We start from the raw sequence: 14,413 nt of genomic DNA, 5'->3' as shown, positions 1-14,413 counted from the left end.
GAGCCTGCTCCACAATTCTATAAGATCATGGCTGATCTGATCATGGACTCAGCTCCACTTCCCTGCCCGCTCCCCATAACCCTTTATTCCATTATCGTTCAAAAATCTGTCTATCTCCACCTTAAATATATTCAATGACCCAGCCTCCACAGCTCTCTGGGACAGAGAATTCCATAGATTTACAACTCTCTGAGAGAAAAGATTCCTCTTCATCTCCGTTTTAAATGGGTGGCCCTTTATTCTGAGACTATGCCCCAAGTTTTAGTTTCCCCTATGAGTGGAAATATCCTCTGGGCATCCACCTTGTCGAGCCCCCTCATTATCTTATATGTTTCGATAAGATCACCTTTCATTCTTCTGAACTCCAATGTGTATAGGCCCAACCTACTCAACCTATCTTCCTAAGTCAACCCCCTTATCTCTGGAATCATCCTAGTGAACCTTCTCTGAACAGCCTCCAATGCAAGTATATCCTAACTTAAATATGGAGACCAAAACTGTACCCAGTACTCTAGATGTGGCCTTACCAATACCCTGTACAGTTGTAGCAGGACTTCTCTGCTTTTATACTCTATCCCCCTTGCAATAAAGGCCAACATTCAATTTGCCTTCCTGATTATTGCTGAAACTGCATACTAACTTTTTTTCATGCACAAGGAGCCTCATGTCCCTCTGTACTGCAGCACTTTGCAATTTTTCTCCACTTAAATTATAATTTGCTATTATATTTTTTCTACCAAAGTGGATAACCTCACATTTTCCCACATGATACTCCATCTGCCACATTTTTGCCCACTCACTTAGCCTGTCTATATCCCTTTGCAGATTTTGTGTGTCCTCCTCACAATTTGCTTTCCCACCCATCTTTGTATCATTAGCAAACCTGCCTACATTACACTCGGTCCCTTCATCCAAGTCATTAATATAGATTGTAAATAGTTGAGGACCCAGCACTGATCTCTGCAGCACTTCACTAGCCACTGTTTGCCAACTGGAAAATAACCCATTTTTCCCGGCTCTCTGTTTTCTGTTAGTTAGCCAATCCTCTATCCGTACTAATATATTACCCCCAACCCTGTGAACTTTTATCTTGTGCGGTAATCTCTTGTGTGGCACCTTATCGAATGCCTTCTGGCAATCCAAATACACCGCATCTACTGGTTCCCCCTTATCCACCCTGTCCGTTACATCCTCAAAGAACTCCAGCAAATTTGTCAAACATGATTTTCCTTTCATAAAACCATGCTGACTCTACTTAATTGAATTATGCTTTTCCAAATGTCCTGCTACTGCTTCCTTAATAACGGACTCCAGCATTTTCCCAACAACAGATGTTAGGCTAACTGGCCTATAGTTTCCTGCTTTTTGTCTGCCTCCTTTTTGAAATAGGGGCGTTACATTTGTGGTTTTTCAATCTGCTGGCACCGCTCCAGAATCCAAGGAATTTTGGTAGATTACAACCAATGCATCCACTATCTCTGCAGCCACTTCTTTTAAGACCTTGGGATGTAAGCTATCAGGTCCCAGGGACTTGTCCGCCTTTAGTCCCATTATTTTACTGAGTACTACTTCATTAGTGATAGTGATTGTATTAACATTCTCCTTCCCTATCGCCCCTTGATTATTCACTATTGGGATGTTTTTAGTGTCTTCTACCGTGAAGACCAATACAAAATATTTGTTCAACGTCTCTGCCATTTCCCTGTTCTTCATTATTAATTCCCCAGTCTTATCCTCTAAGGGACCAACATTTATTTAAGCCACTCTTTTCCTTTTTATGTATCTGTAGAAACTCTTACATCTGTTTTTATATTTCGTGCTAGTTTACTCTCATAATAATCTTCCCTCTCTTTAACATTATTTAATTGTTCTTTGCTGGCTTTTAAAAGTTTCCCAATCCTCTGGCCTCCCACTAGTCTTGGCAACATTGTATGCCCTTATTTTCAATTTGATACCATCCCTTATTTCCTTAGTTAGCCCTTCTCTTACAGTCTTTCCTTCTCATTGGGATATACTTTTGTTGTGTGTTATGAAATATCTCCTTAAATGTCTGCCACTGCTTATCAACTGCCCCATACTTTAATCTATTTTCCCAGTCCACTTTAGCCAACTCTGCCCTCATACCATTGTAGTCTCCTTTAATTAAGCTTATTTAAGTTTGAAAGTCAACTTTCTCACCCTCCAACTGAATTTGAAATTCAACCATGTTATGGTCACTCATTCCTAGAGGATCCTTTTCTACAAGATCATTTATTAATCCTGTCTCATTACACAGTACCAGATCGAAGATAGCCTGCTCCCTGGTTGGTTCCGCAATGTACTGTTCAAGGAAACTATCCTGGATACACTCAAATGAACTCTTCCTCAAGGCTACCCTGGTTAATTTGCTTTGTCCAATCAATATGAAGGTTAAAATCGCCCATGATTATAGCCGTTCCTTTATTACAAGCCTCCATTATTTCTTGATTTTACTCCGTCCAACTGTGTAGCTACTGTTAGGGGGCCTATAGACGACACCCACCAACAACTTTTTCCCCTTATTATTCCTTATCTCCACCCAAACTGATTCAACATCTTGATCCTCTGAACCAATATCGTTTCTCACTAACGCACTGATCTCATCCTTTATTAACAGTGCTACCCCACCTCCTTTTCCTTTCTGTCTGTGCTTCCAAATACCCCAGAATATTTAGTTCCCAGTCCTGGTCACCTTGCAACGACGTCTCTGAAATGGCTATCAGATCTTACCCATTTGCATCTATTTGTGCCGTCAACTCATCTATTTTGTTACAAATGCTACGTGCATTTAGATAAAGAGCTTTAAAAAAAAATTTACCATTTTTTCCTGCTTTCCTCCACTTCTGATCGCGGAAGGGTGAAGGGCTAGAGGAGGTTACATAGGTTGTGAGGGGCAAGGCTATGGAGGGAATTGAAAACAAGGATGAGAATTTTAAAATCGAAGTGTTGTCAGATCAGGGGACAGTGTAGGATAGCGAGCACTGGGGTGATGTGTGAATGGGAGTTGGTGCGAGTTCCATCACAGAACAATATTGAATGCAATATTTCCCTGCTATGTGTCTATCCTTTCTGATTCTGGCCAAACCAACTATCATCCACTGAAGCAGCACAAACACTTCTCCAGAAAAAGAGCTCAAAATAGTAAGGCTGGACATTTCACACACAGTGAGACAAATGTCAAGTTTAAAATACACCAAGCAGAACATAAGAAAGATAAGATGGTCACACCTGAAGTGGCGATTGAATGAGTAACTATTTCTGTCTTGTCATTTTCTTAAATCTCAAGCAGTGAAGAACCAAATGGTTGTTTCATGCTCAGGGTTTTCTCATCTCATACATAACTTGCAGCACCGTGAAGCCATACATGAAGCTGAAATGATCATATGCACCAGGAAGAGCAAGTTTTTACCATGTGAGAATGGTGCCATGCTCAAAGACTATGGAGATGATGAATGATTTTGAATTTATCTTGGATCAGTGATTACATCATTGAAATAGCGCCCAAGAAAGCACAGAGCTCTCATCACTACACTGTGCTAATTTAAAGGAAAAAATGTACAAATTGAGTACGGCCCAACTGGATGTAAAAGGAGTATTTTGAGGATTTGGGAATTAATTCACTCTAACTATAATTGGCATACAATGATTGGAACAAGATAAAACTTACACAGGTGCATAAAATACATAAAGCAGAACATGAGAAAGATCAGATTTTGTTCTCACTTTCTGCTCGGTGCATTTGAGGCTTGAAATCTGTTTCAATGTATGCTTGAAATGACTCATCCCATTATACTGAGCTCTCCCTTCCCCCCCTTGTCATTGATACAGTTGTTATGGCTTGAATTAGAGAAGATAGGCATGTAGCAGGGACACATTGTTCAATTGATGGAACTCTTGTGGGATAGAATAGCCACTGTGTAAACTCATCCAGCAATATCAATTTTGGGGAACCTAGTCACCCACTAACAAAACCAGATAATCAATTTATTGCCACCAAACCTACGTATCAGTCACTGTTTTTATCAATACACTGTGTTCTTTGAAGCTGAAGTCTAAGATACTACCTGAAATAGTACAAGATGCAAAGAAACAGCGCCTACTATTAGCGGCAGATAATTCATAACAATGATTAATTGAATATTTTTCCCCTTAATGCATTAAATAATGCATTTCAATACATTTTGAATAGCAACAACAAGGAATGCACAAATCCACAGAGTTCCTCAAAGACACTGTTTTCACCATATGAAGAAATGCTAATTCTGTAAAATGGTGTGCAGAAGCAATGACAAACGTTGCTGCTGCATACTAATGGTCACCATATACTATAATGCCAAAGTTTGTTTAAGTAATCTCTGAAAACGATAAGTAACACAAAGCTTCAGTGTTAACACATTTCACAGTACGTTCTTGTGTGAAAAAATTTATAAAGACCACTTTAATTTGCAGCACACCATAATATATAGAACTCTATTTAGAATATAATAACCTAAGAAATAGGAGCAGGAGGAGGCCATTCAGTCCTTCGAGCCTGCTCCGCCATTCGATAAAATCATGGCTGATCTTCGACCTCAATGCCACCTTCCCGCTCTATTCCCATATCCTTTGATTCTGTTAGTCAAATAATCTATCAATGTCAGCCTTGACTATATTCAATGACTGAGCCTCCACAGCCCTCTGGGGTAGAGAATTCCATAGATTCACAACCCTCTCAGTGAAGAAATTTCTCCTCATCTCAGACCTATGTGGTTGACCCCTTATGGCCGGCGCGGGATCCCTTCAACAACTGCAAGGTAACGTTTATTTGTTATCCCGCTGGGGCTGCTCAGGGCCTGCTGTACGTTGTCCCACGGGGGCTGCTCCGGGCCCGATGTATGTTGTCATAGAAACATAGAAACATAGAAAATAGGTGCAGGAGTAGACCATTCAGCCCTTCAAGCCTGCACCGCCATTCAATGAGTTCATGGCTGAACATGCAACTTCAGTACCCCATTCCTGCTTTCTTGCCATACCCCTTGATCCCCCTAGTAGTAAGGACTACATTTAACTCCTTTTTGAATATATTTAGTGAATTGGCCTCAACAACTTTCTGTGGTAGAGAATTCCACAGGTTCACCACTCTCTGGGTGAAGAAGTTTCTCCTCATCTCGGTCCTAAATGGCTTACCCCTTATCCTTAGACTGTGACTCTTGGTTCTGGACTTCCCCAACATTGGGAACATTCTTCCTGCATCTAACCTGTCTAAACCCATCAGAATTTTAAACGTTTCTATGAGGTCCCCTCTCATTTTTTTGAACTCCAGTGACTACAAGCCCAGTTGATCCAGTCTTTCTTGATATGTCAGTCCCGCCATCCCGGGAATCAGTCTGGTGAACCTTCGCTGCACTCCCTCAATAGCAAGAATGTCCTTCCTCAAGTTAGGAGACCAAAACTGTACACAATACTCCAGGTATGGCCTCACCAAGGCCCTGTACAACTGTAGTAACACATCCCTGCCCCTGTACTCAAATCCCCTCGCTATGAAGGCCAACATGCCATTTGCTTTCTTAACCGCCTGCTGTACCTGCATGCCAACCTTCAATGACTGATGTACCATGACATCCAGGTCTCGTTGCATCTCCCCTTTTCCTAATCTGTCACCATTCAGGTAATAGTCTGTCTCTCTGTTTTTGCCCCCAAAGTGGATAACCTCACATGTATCCACATTATACTTCATCTGCCATGCATTTGCCCACTCACCTAACCTATCCAAGTCATTCTGCAGCCTCATAGCATCCTCCTCGCAGCTTACACTGCCACCCAACTTAGTGTCATCCACAAATTTGGAGATGCTACATTTAGTCCCCTCGTCTAAATCATTACTGTACAGTGTAAACAGCTGGGGCCCCAGCACAGAACCTTGCGGTACCCCACTTGTCACTGCCTGCCATTCTGAAAAGTACCCATTTACTCCTACTCTTTGCTTCCTGTCTGCCAACCAGTTCTCAATCCACATCAGCTCACTACCCCCAATCCCATGTGCTTTAACTTTGCACATTAATCTCTTGTGTCGGACCTTGTCGAAAACCTTCTGAAAGTCCAAATACACCACATCAACTGGTTCCCCCTTGTCCACTCTACTGGAAACATCCTCAAAAAATTTCAGAAGATTTGTTAAGCGTGATTTCCCTTTCACAAATCCATGCTGAGTTGGAGCTATCATGTCACCTCTTTCCAAATGCGCTGCTATGACATCCTTAATAATTGATCCCATCATTTTACCCACTACCGATGTTAGGCTGACCGGTTTATAATTCCCTGTTTTCTCTCTCCCTCCTTTTTTATAAAGTGGGGTTACATTGGCTATCCTCCACTCCACAGGAACTGATCCAGAGTCTATGGAATGTTGGAAAATGGCTGTCAATGCATCCGCTATTTCCAAGGCCACCTCCTTAAGTACTCAGGGATGCAGATCATCAGGCCCTGGGGATTTATCGGCCTTCAATCCCATCAATTTCCCCAACACAATTTCCTGACTAATAAGGATTTCCCTCAGTTCCTCCTTCTTACTAGACCCTCTGACCTCTTTTATATCCGGAAGGTTGTTTGTGTCCTCCTTAGTGAATACCGAACCAAAGTACTTGTTCAATTGGTCAGCCATTTCTTTGTTCCCAGTTATGACTTCCGCTGATTCTGACTGCAGGGGACCTACGTTTGTATTTACTAACCTTTTTCTCTTTACATATCTATAGAAGCTTTTGCAATTGATTTTAATGTTCCCTGCAAGCTTCCTCTCGTACTCTATTTTCCCTGCCCTAATCAAACCCTTTGTCATCCTCTACTGAGTTCTAAATTTCTTCCAGTCCCCGGGTTCGCAGCTATTTCTGGCCAATTTGTATGCCACTTCCTTGGCTTTAATACTATCCCTGACATCCCTTGATAGCCACAGTTGAGCCACCTTCCCTTTTTTATTTTTACGCCAGACAGGAATGTACAATTGTTGTAGTTCATCCATGCGGTCTCTAAATGTCTGCCATTGCCCATCCACTGTCAACCCCTTAAGTATCATTCACCAATCTATCCTAGCCAATTCACGCCTCATACCTTCAAAGTTGCCCTTCTTTAAGTTCTGGACCATGGTCTCTGAATTAACTGTTTCATTCTCCATCCTAATGTAGAATTCCACCATATTATGGTCACTCTTCCCCAAGGGGCCTCGCACAACGAGATTGTTAATTAATCCCCTCTCATTACACAACACCCAGTCTAAGATTGCCTCCCCCCTAGTTGGTTCCTCGACATATTGGTCTAGAAAACCATCCCTTATGCACTCCAGGAAATCCTCCTCCACCATATCGTTTCCAGTTTGGTTAGTTCAATCTATGTGCATATTAAAGTTACCCATGATAACTGCTGCACCTTTATTGCATGCACCCCTAATTTCCTGTTTGATGCCCTCCCCAACATTACTACTATTGTTTGGAGGTCTGTACACAATTCCCACTAGCGTTTTCTGCCCTTTGGTATTCCGTAGCTCCACCCATACCGATTCCAGCTGGGGCTGCTCAGGGCCCGCTGTACGTTGTCCCGCTGGGGCTGCTCAGGGCCCGCTGTGTGTTGTCCCGCTGGGGCTGCTCTGGGCCGCCCTAAGTGAGTCCTGGCAGGCAGGGAAAGGCCAGTTGAAGGAACATGGTGGAAATTACACCTTCTTCTGGAAAGGGAAACCAGAGGCAGAACGCTGCCTTCATGGAGTCGGCTTTGTCGTCAAGAATGAGCTGGTCGACTGCCTCAAAGAGTCCCCCTGTGGTGTTAACAAATGCCTCATGACTCTTTGTATTACCCTATCCCGGAACCAATGCGCCACAGTCACCAGTGCATACGCCCCTACACGCGATGCAATGGATGAGGCTAAACAGGGTTTTTATTCCAACCTCAAGACACCCTTGTCCTGTATCCCCACGGGTGACAAATTGATCCTCCTGAGTGATTTTAATGCCAGGGTCGGCAAAGACACAGTCCTCTGGGGCGGTGTGATTGGCAGAGAGGAGGTAGCGAAAGCCAACTCCAGCAGTACCCTACACCTGACAAAATGTCTAGAATATGAACTCCTCATCACCAACACCCTGTTCCACCAGAGGGACAAATACAAGGCATCGTGGCAACACCCTCGCTTCAAACACTGGCACCTGCTTGACTATGTCATCATCCGAGCCAGGGATCGCAAGGATGTGCGCATCACCCTCGCCATGACAGGAGCTGACGACTGCTGGATGGACCACCGCCTAATCCGATCCATCATCAACATTAACATTGCCCCAAAGCAGAGGGGACAGCAGAAGCAGTTCCACAAAAAAGTTAATGCCGGGGCATTTAGAGACCCAGCTAAGAGAGTCCTATACAGCCAGCGCCTCACAGCCAATCTGGCGTGTTGCCTTGATGACCCTGAAATGCTGAATGCCCATAGCGCTTGGACTGCCCTCCAGGCCTCCATAACCAGTGCTTGTGAAGTGACACTTGGTCACTCAACCAGAAAACATCAGGACTGGTTTGATGAAAATGATCAGGAGATCAAAGAACTAATAGATCGCAAGCGCAAAGCATTTCTGAGCCTCAAGCAACAACCCAACTCGGGAGCTGCAAAACAACATTACAGACGGCTCAAGGCTCAGGTTCAACAAAAAACCCGGGACCTAAAGATGGTGGATGGAAAAAGCACAGGAGATACAACAACTGGTTGACAGCCATGATATGCGAGGATTCTTCGCTGCAGTCAAGGCCACCTTTGGTCCAACTCCCAAGGCCCCACCCCACTCCTGGCCAAGAATGGGGAAACACTCATCAAGGACACCAAGGCTGTCAAGGCCCGAAGGAAGATCTCCTCAATCGAGACACTGCCTTTGACTCGAGTGTTCTCGACTCCATCCCACAGCATGCGACCCGCCACCAACTCAGTGAAACTCCAACGCTGCACGAGGTCGGCAAAGCCATAAAACAGCTCAAGAATAACAAGGCTACGGGTGCAGATGGAATCTCTGCTGAGGCGCTAACGTATGGCGGAGAGGCGCTGTTGGCGCGGATACATGACCTCATCTCTCTCATCTGGAGGGAGGAGAGCATGCCGGGAGATCTCAGAGATGCAGTGATTGTGAACATTTTTTAAAAAGGGGACAAGTCCGACTGCGGCAACTACAGGGGAATCTCCCTGCTATCAGCCACTGGGAAAGTTGTTGCTCGAGTTCTCCTCAATCGTCTTCTCCCTGTGGCCGAGGAGCTCCTCCCGAAATCACAATGTGGATTTCGTCCCCGATGGGGCACAACAGACATGATCTTTACAGCGCACCAGTTGCAGGAAAAATGCAGGGAGCAGCGCCAGCCCTTATACATGGCCTTTTTCAACCTGACAAAGGCCTTTGACACTGTCAACCATGAGGGTCTATGGAGTGTCCTCCTCTGTTTCGGATGCCCCCAAAAGTTTGTCAACATCCTTCGCCTGCTTCATGATGAGATGCAGGCCGTGATCCTTACCAATGGATCCATTACAGACCCAATCCACGTCCGGACCGGGGTCAAATAGGGTGTGTCATCGCTCCAATCCTCTTGTCAATCTTCCTCGCCGCCATGCTCCACCTCACAATCAACAAACTCCCCGCTGGAGTGGAATTAAACTACAGAACCAGTGGGAAGCTGTTTAACCTACGCCGCCTCCAGGCCAGGTCCAAGATCACCCCAACCTCTGTCGTCCTGCTTCAGTATGCGGACGACGCCTGCGTCTGTGCACATTCAGAGGCTGAACTCCAGGATATAGTCAATGTATTCACTGAGGCATATGAAAGCATGGGCCTTACGCTTAACATCCATAAGACAAAGTTCCTCCACCAGCCTGTCACCACCGCTCAGCACGGCCCTCCAATCATCAAGATCCATGGCGCGGCCCTGGACAATGTGGACCATTTCCCATACCTTGGTTGCCTCTTATCAACAAAGGCAGACATTGATGCAGAGATTCAACATCGCCTCCAGTGCGCCAGTGCAGCCTTTGGCCGTCTGAGGAAAAGAGTGTTTGAAGACCAGGCCCTCAAATCTACCAACAAGCACATGGTCTACAGGGCTGTAGCAATACCCGCCCTCCTGTATGGATCTGAGGCATGGACGATGTATAGAAGGCACCTCAAGTCGCTGGAGATATATCACCAACGATGTCTCCGCAAGACCCTGCAAATCCCCTGGGAGAACAGGCGCACCAACATCAGTGTCCTTGACCAGGCTAACATCCCCAGTATTGAAGCACTGACCACACTTGATCAGCTTTGCTGGGCAGGCCACATTGTTCGCATGCCAGATACGAGACTCCCTAAGCAAATGCTTTATGCGGAGCTCCTTCATGGTAAATGAACCAAAGGAGGACAGCGGAAATGTTATAAGGACACCCTCAAAGCCTCCCTGATAAAGTGCGACATCACCACTGACACCTGGGAGACCCTGGCCACAGACCGCCCGAGGTGGAGAAAGTGCATCCGGGAGGGCATTGAGCTCTTCGAGTCCCAACGCAAAGAGCATGAAGAGGCCAAGCGCAGGCAGCGGAAGGAGTGCGCGGCAAACCAGCCCCACCCAGCCCTTCACTCGATGAATGTCTGTCCCACGTGTACCGGACTGTTCAGCCATCAAAGAACTCACTTTGGTAGTGGAAGCAAGTCTTCCTCGATTCCGAGGGATTGCCTATGATAGGTTGACCCCTTATCCTGAGATTGTGATCCCTAGTTCTCGACTCTCCAGCCAGGGGAAATGGCCTCTCAGCATCTACCCTGTCAAGCCCTCTCAGAATCTTATATTTTTCAATGAGATCACCTCTCATTCTTTTAAACTCCAGAGAGTATAGGCCCAATCTACTCAATCTCTCCTTATAGGACAAGCCAATTTTGTGGTGCTTTATGCAAGTCCAAAGCAATAACATGTGGAGGCCAACTAACTCTTGATTATAACTCCCAGGACATTATTCACTTTACAGTAGTTTCCCCCCCGACCCCCGCCACCCTCCCCCACTCCCACTCCCACCCTCATCCTGTCCATGGAAATACAATGTAATATAGTCATATAAACTTAATGAACACATTTATCATCATTTAGGAATGTTAATATTAAAGTTCAAAAAATAAGTTTGTACCGCAAAAGAAAAATTGAAACTTGGCTGCAGCCTTTGAAAGTTTCTAAATCGTCTACTTGATTAGTCTCTGTGGATTCCAATACTTACAACGCCAGTGTAACCGCTATGCTAAGATGGTTTTTCAAACATATATATTATGGAAGTACAGTGTGAAGCCATTCCTTCATCAAATACACCAGTACATTATGGTTTGATCTAAAATATGATTGTGAAATAGAAAAATTATATAACAAAATTGAAATGACGTTTCCATTTTGTTTCCTTTCTAAGGGCCCAATCCTGGCCATGACTTGCATCAATTTTTTTGGAGTAAGTTGTTTTTTCTGGCTTAAGTTAAAATATGTAATTTTCCCCAAAATATTTGCTCCAGAGTAAGTCAGTTGGATACGATTTTTTTTTTAGTTCAGTTTTTTTTTCAAAAGGGAGCGTTCCCAGACACTTACGACAGTTTTGGCCATTTATGTCACTTTGGCCAGCAAAAACGTACTCCAAATCCACTTAGGTCAGCGTATGTGGCCAACTCTGAAAAACCTTGCGGGCAGTGAAGAAAAAGCAGCGCACATTCGGCAGACATTAGGGCGGGGATAGGAGAGGGAAGGGAACTGGAGAGGACCTCAACAGCCAAGCACCAAACATTGCAAGAAAAAGCTCAAACAATTAAAATACTAATAAAAATGAAGTAAATCCAACCGGAGAAATGCGAGCTGCTGGCCACGATGTCACAGGGTGGTGGAGTTAGCCAGAGAGAAAGAGACAGATGCTGGTATACAAAACACTCTTTCTCTCCCCCCCCCCCACCATACACTCTTTCTCTCCCCCCTCTCCAATACACTCTTTCTCTCCCTTCCCCCATACACTCTTTCTCTCTTCCCCACCCCAAAAACTCTCCTCCTCACCCCCCCCCCCGCAAAAAACTCTCCTCCTCCTCCCGCCTCCACCCCCAAAACTCTCCATCTCCCCACCCCCCCACCACCCAATAAAAAGTCTCAAGCATAGTCACTAAATAAAAAATAGAACCGAAGTCCTGCCCGGGAACTCAGCGGGCCGGCTGGACAGTGCGGGAGTCCATTCAGCCGGGGATAGGGTGCAGTGAGATCGGGCGTCCCTTCGGCCTGGGATAGGGGCTGCGAGCATCTGGTCCTGCTCACAGCCCACAGGATGCGCTGGGAGGGCAGGAGCATGCGCACAGCTCTCACTGAGCATGCGCGCAGGTGCCAGCAGTGCTTTCTGCGCTGGCCTGTTGCTCCGCGACCCCTCCTTCAGTCTCCACGTCACGCCACGACTCCAGGGACTCCGAAGAGCGGCCAGGATGGGGCCCCTTTTTTCTGGCGCCCTTTCCAGCGTGCAAAGTCAGCGTGCTTCAGGTCAGTATGCCGAAAAAACGGCTTGGGCAATGTTGGGCCCTTAGGATCTAATGTATTACCAACACAGAAAAAGCAGCAGCTTCACTGGAATGTTAGCATCCAATCCTTAATGACCAACTCTCTGGATTTTATAGCGAACAACTATTTTTAATCTCTGGCTTCATAAGATATTGTAGATTGAAAGAGGACCAGATCATTACAATCGAGAAGACAACGTAACAACACTAAGGTCAGAAAACACAAGTTCCATTGCAGCAAACCAGTCACCCTCAAGAAGATCAGACAGAAGAAATTATGACATCCTCTTCAAAAGATTAATCAAGAAGCTACTGGCTTCACTAGCAGAGTTTTAAAAAATGTATTCATTCACGGCCAGCATTTAATGCATGGGTGCCCAATCCCTAGTTGCCCTTGAGAAGGTGGTGGTGAGCTGCCTTCTTCAAACGTTGCAGTCCGTGTGGTGAAGGTACTCCCACAGTGCTGTTAGGGAGGGAATTACAGGATTTTCACCCAGCGACGATGAAGGAACAGAGATATATTTCCAAGACAGAGTGACATGTGATTGGAGAGGAACTTAGAGAGGTGATGGTGTTCCCATGGCCTGCTGAGCTTGTCCTTCTAGGTGGAAGAGGTTGCAGGTTTGGGAAGTGCTGTCGAAAAAAGTTGTTCAGATTCTTAGGGGAAAAATTAATTTACGCCAAGAGAATTGCTGTTGTCACCGGCAACTCGAATTTTTGGCCATTGAAAATGGCCGCAGTGCTATCGGCCAAAAATTCGCACTGAGGGTTGGCGTTGTGTAGCACAGCGTTAACTTACCATGCAACACCCTCCTGTTGGCAATAATGGAGGCCTCCGATCCAAAGTTCCCATCCACAGTCGGTATTGCAGCTTCTTACAGCCTGTGGAAGCTAGGCTGTGGAGTTCACAAGGCATTGTGGGCAATTAAAAGGGCTATGAATTAAAGGGGCAGTTTTCAGCCCTTACTGCCTTTCAATATAAAAAAACCCATTAAAAAGGAGTCCCATGGGACTCTTCAGCACTTAAAGCTGAACTCCCTTCTGAACCTCAAAAAATGGGAAAAGTGGTTCAGCACTAACATAAATGCCTCAGCAAGCCAGGGAAGGGGCACCCAGGGTCTCGCACACAGCACTCCAGCTTTGTGCAGGGGGTCAACACTGCAAGAGAGGTCCTCTACCCACAGGGGCCAGGAGGCCCTCCAGAAAGAAGGATGTGGGACCAGATCACCAATGCCATCACTGCTAGCAGTGTTGCCCTCACCACCTGGCTCCAGTGTCCAAAGAAGCTTCATGACTTCAGACCACTGGTCAAGGTCAGTGAATGCAAAAGCCGTCTCCTAACAACTGCATCACTAGCCTCATACACTTCTCAATGCACAACTACCCCTCTTCCCAATCACTCACCTACCAACAATCTGTACCAGTCATGAGGCACATCTCCCATTCTTAGCCTCACCTCACCCCCTTGGAGGAGACGGTGCTGGCTATTCTTGGCAGGGGCATGGCTGAGCCCTTGACCAGTGGCGTAGCTGAAAGGATACAAGATGCTGGTATCCTCATATGTTACCCTCCTTGTGGCATGCACCTCTCGCTTTCCCGCCCTCCCCTCACCATAACTCCACCTTTGTACCTTCCTCATTTCACACAACCAAGAAATGCAGCCTGCCCAGCCAGTGGTTGACCAAGAAGAGAGAGAGGAGAGTGTAGGTGAAGGAAGAGGAGGTGAAGGAGGAGGAGGTGGTGAAGGAGAAAGAAGAGGAGGTGGAGGAGGCGGAGGTGAAGGAGGAGGAAGAGGAGGTGAAGGAGGAGGTAGAGGTGGAGATGGAGGAGGAGGAGAAGAAGAAGAAGATTAATTTGAAATCCCCAGCAACCAG

The sequence above is a fragment of the Pristiophorus japonicus genome, chromosome 9 (assembly GCF_044704955.1).
Source record: "Pristiophorus japonicus isolate sPriJap1 chromosome 9, sPriJap1.hap1, whole genome shotgun sequence".
Taxonomy (NCBI): domain Eukaryota; kingdom Metazoa; phylum Chordata; class Chondrichthyes; family Pristiophoridae; genus Pristiophorus; species Pristiophorus japonicus.
This window is presented reverse-complemented; position numbering follows the sequence as displayed.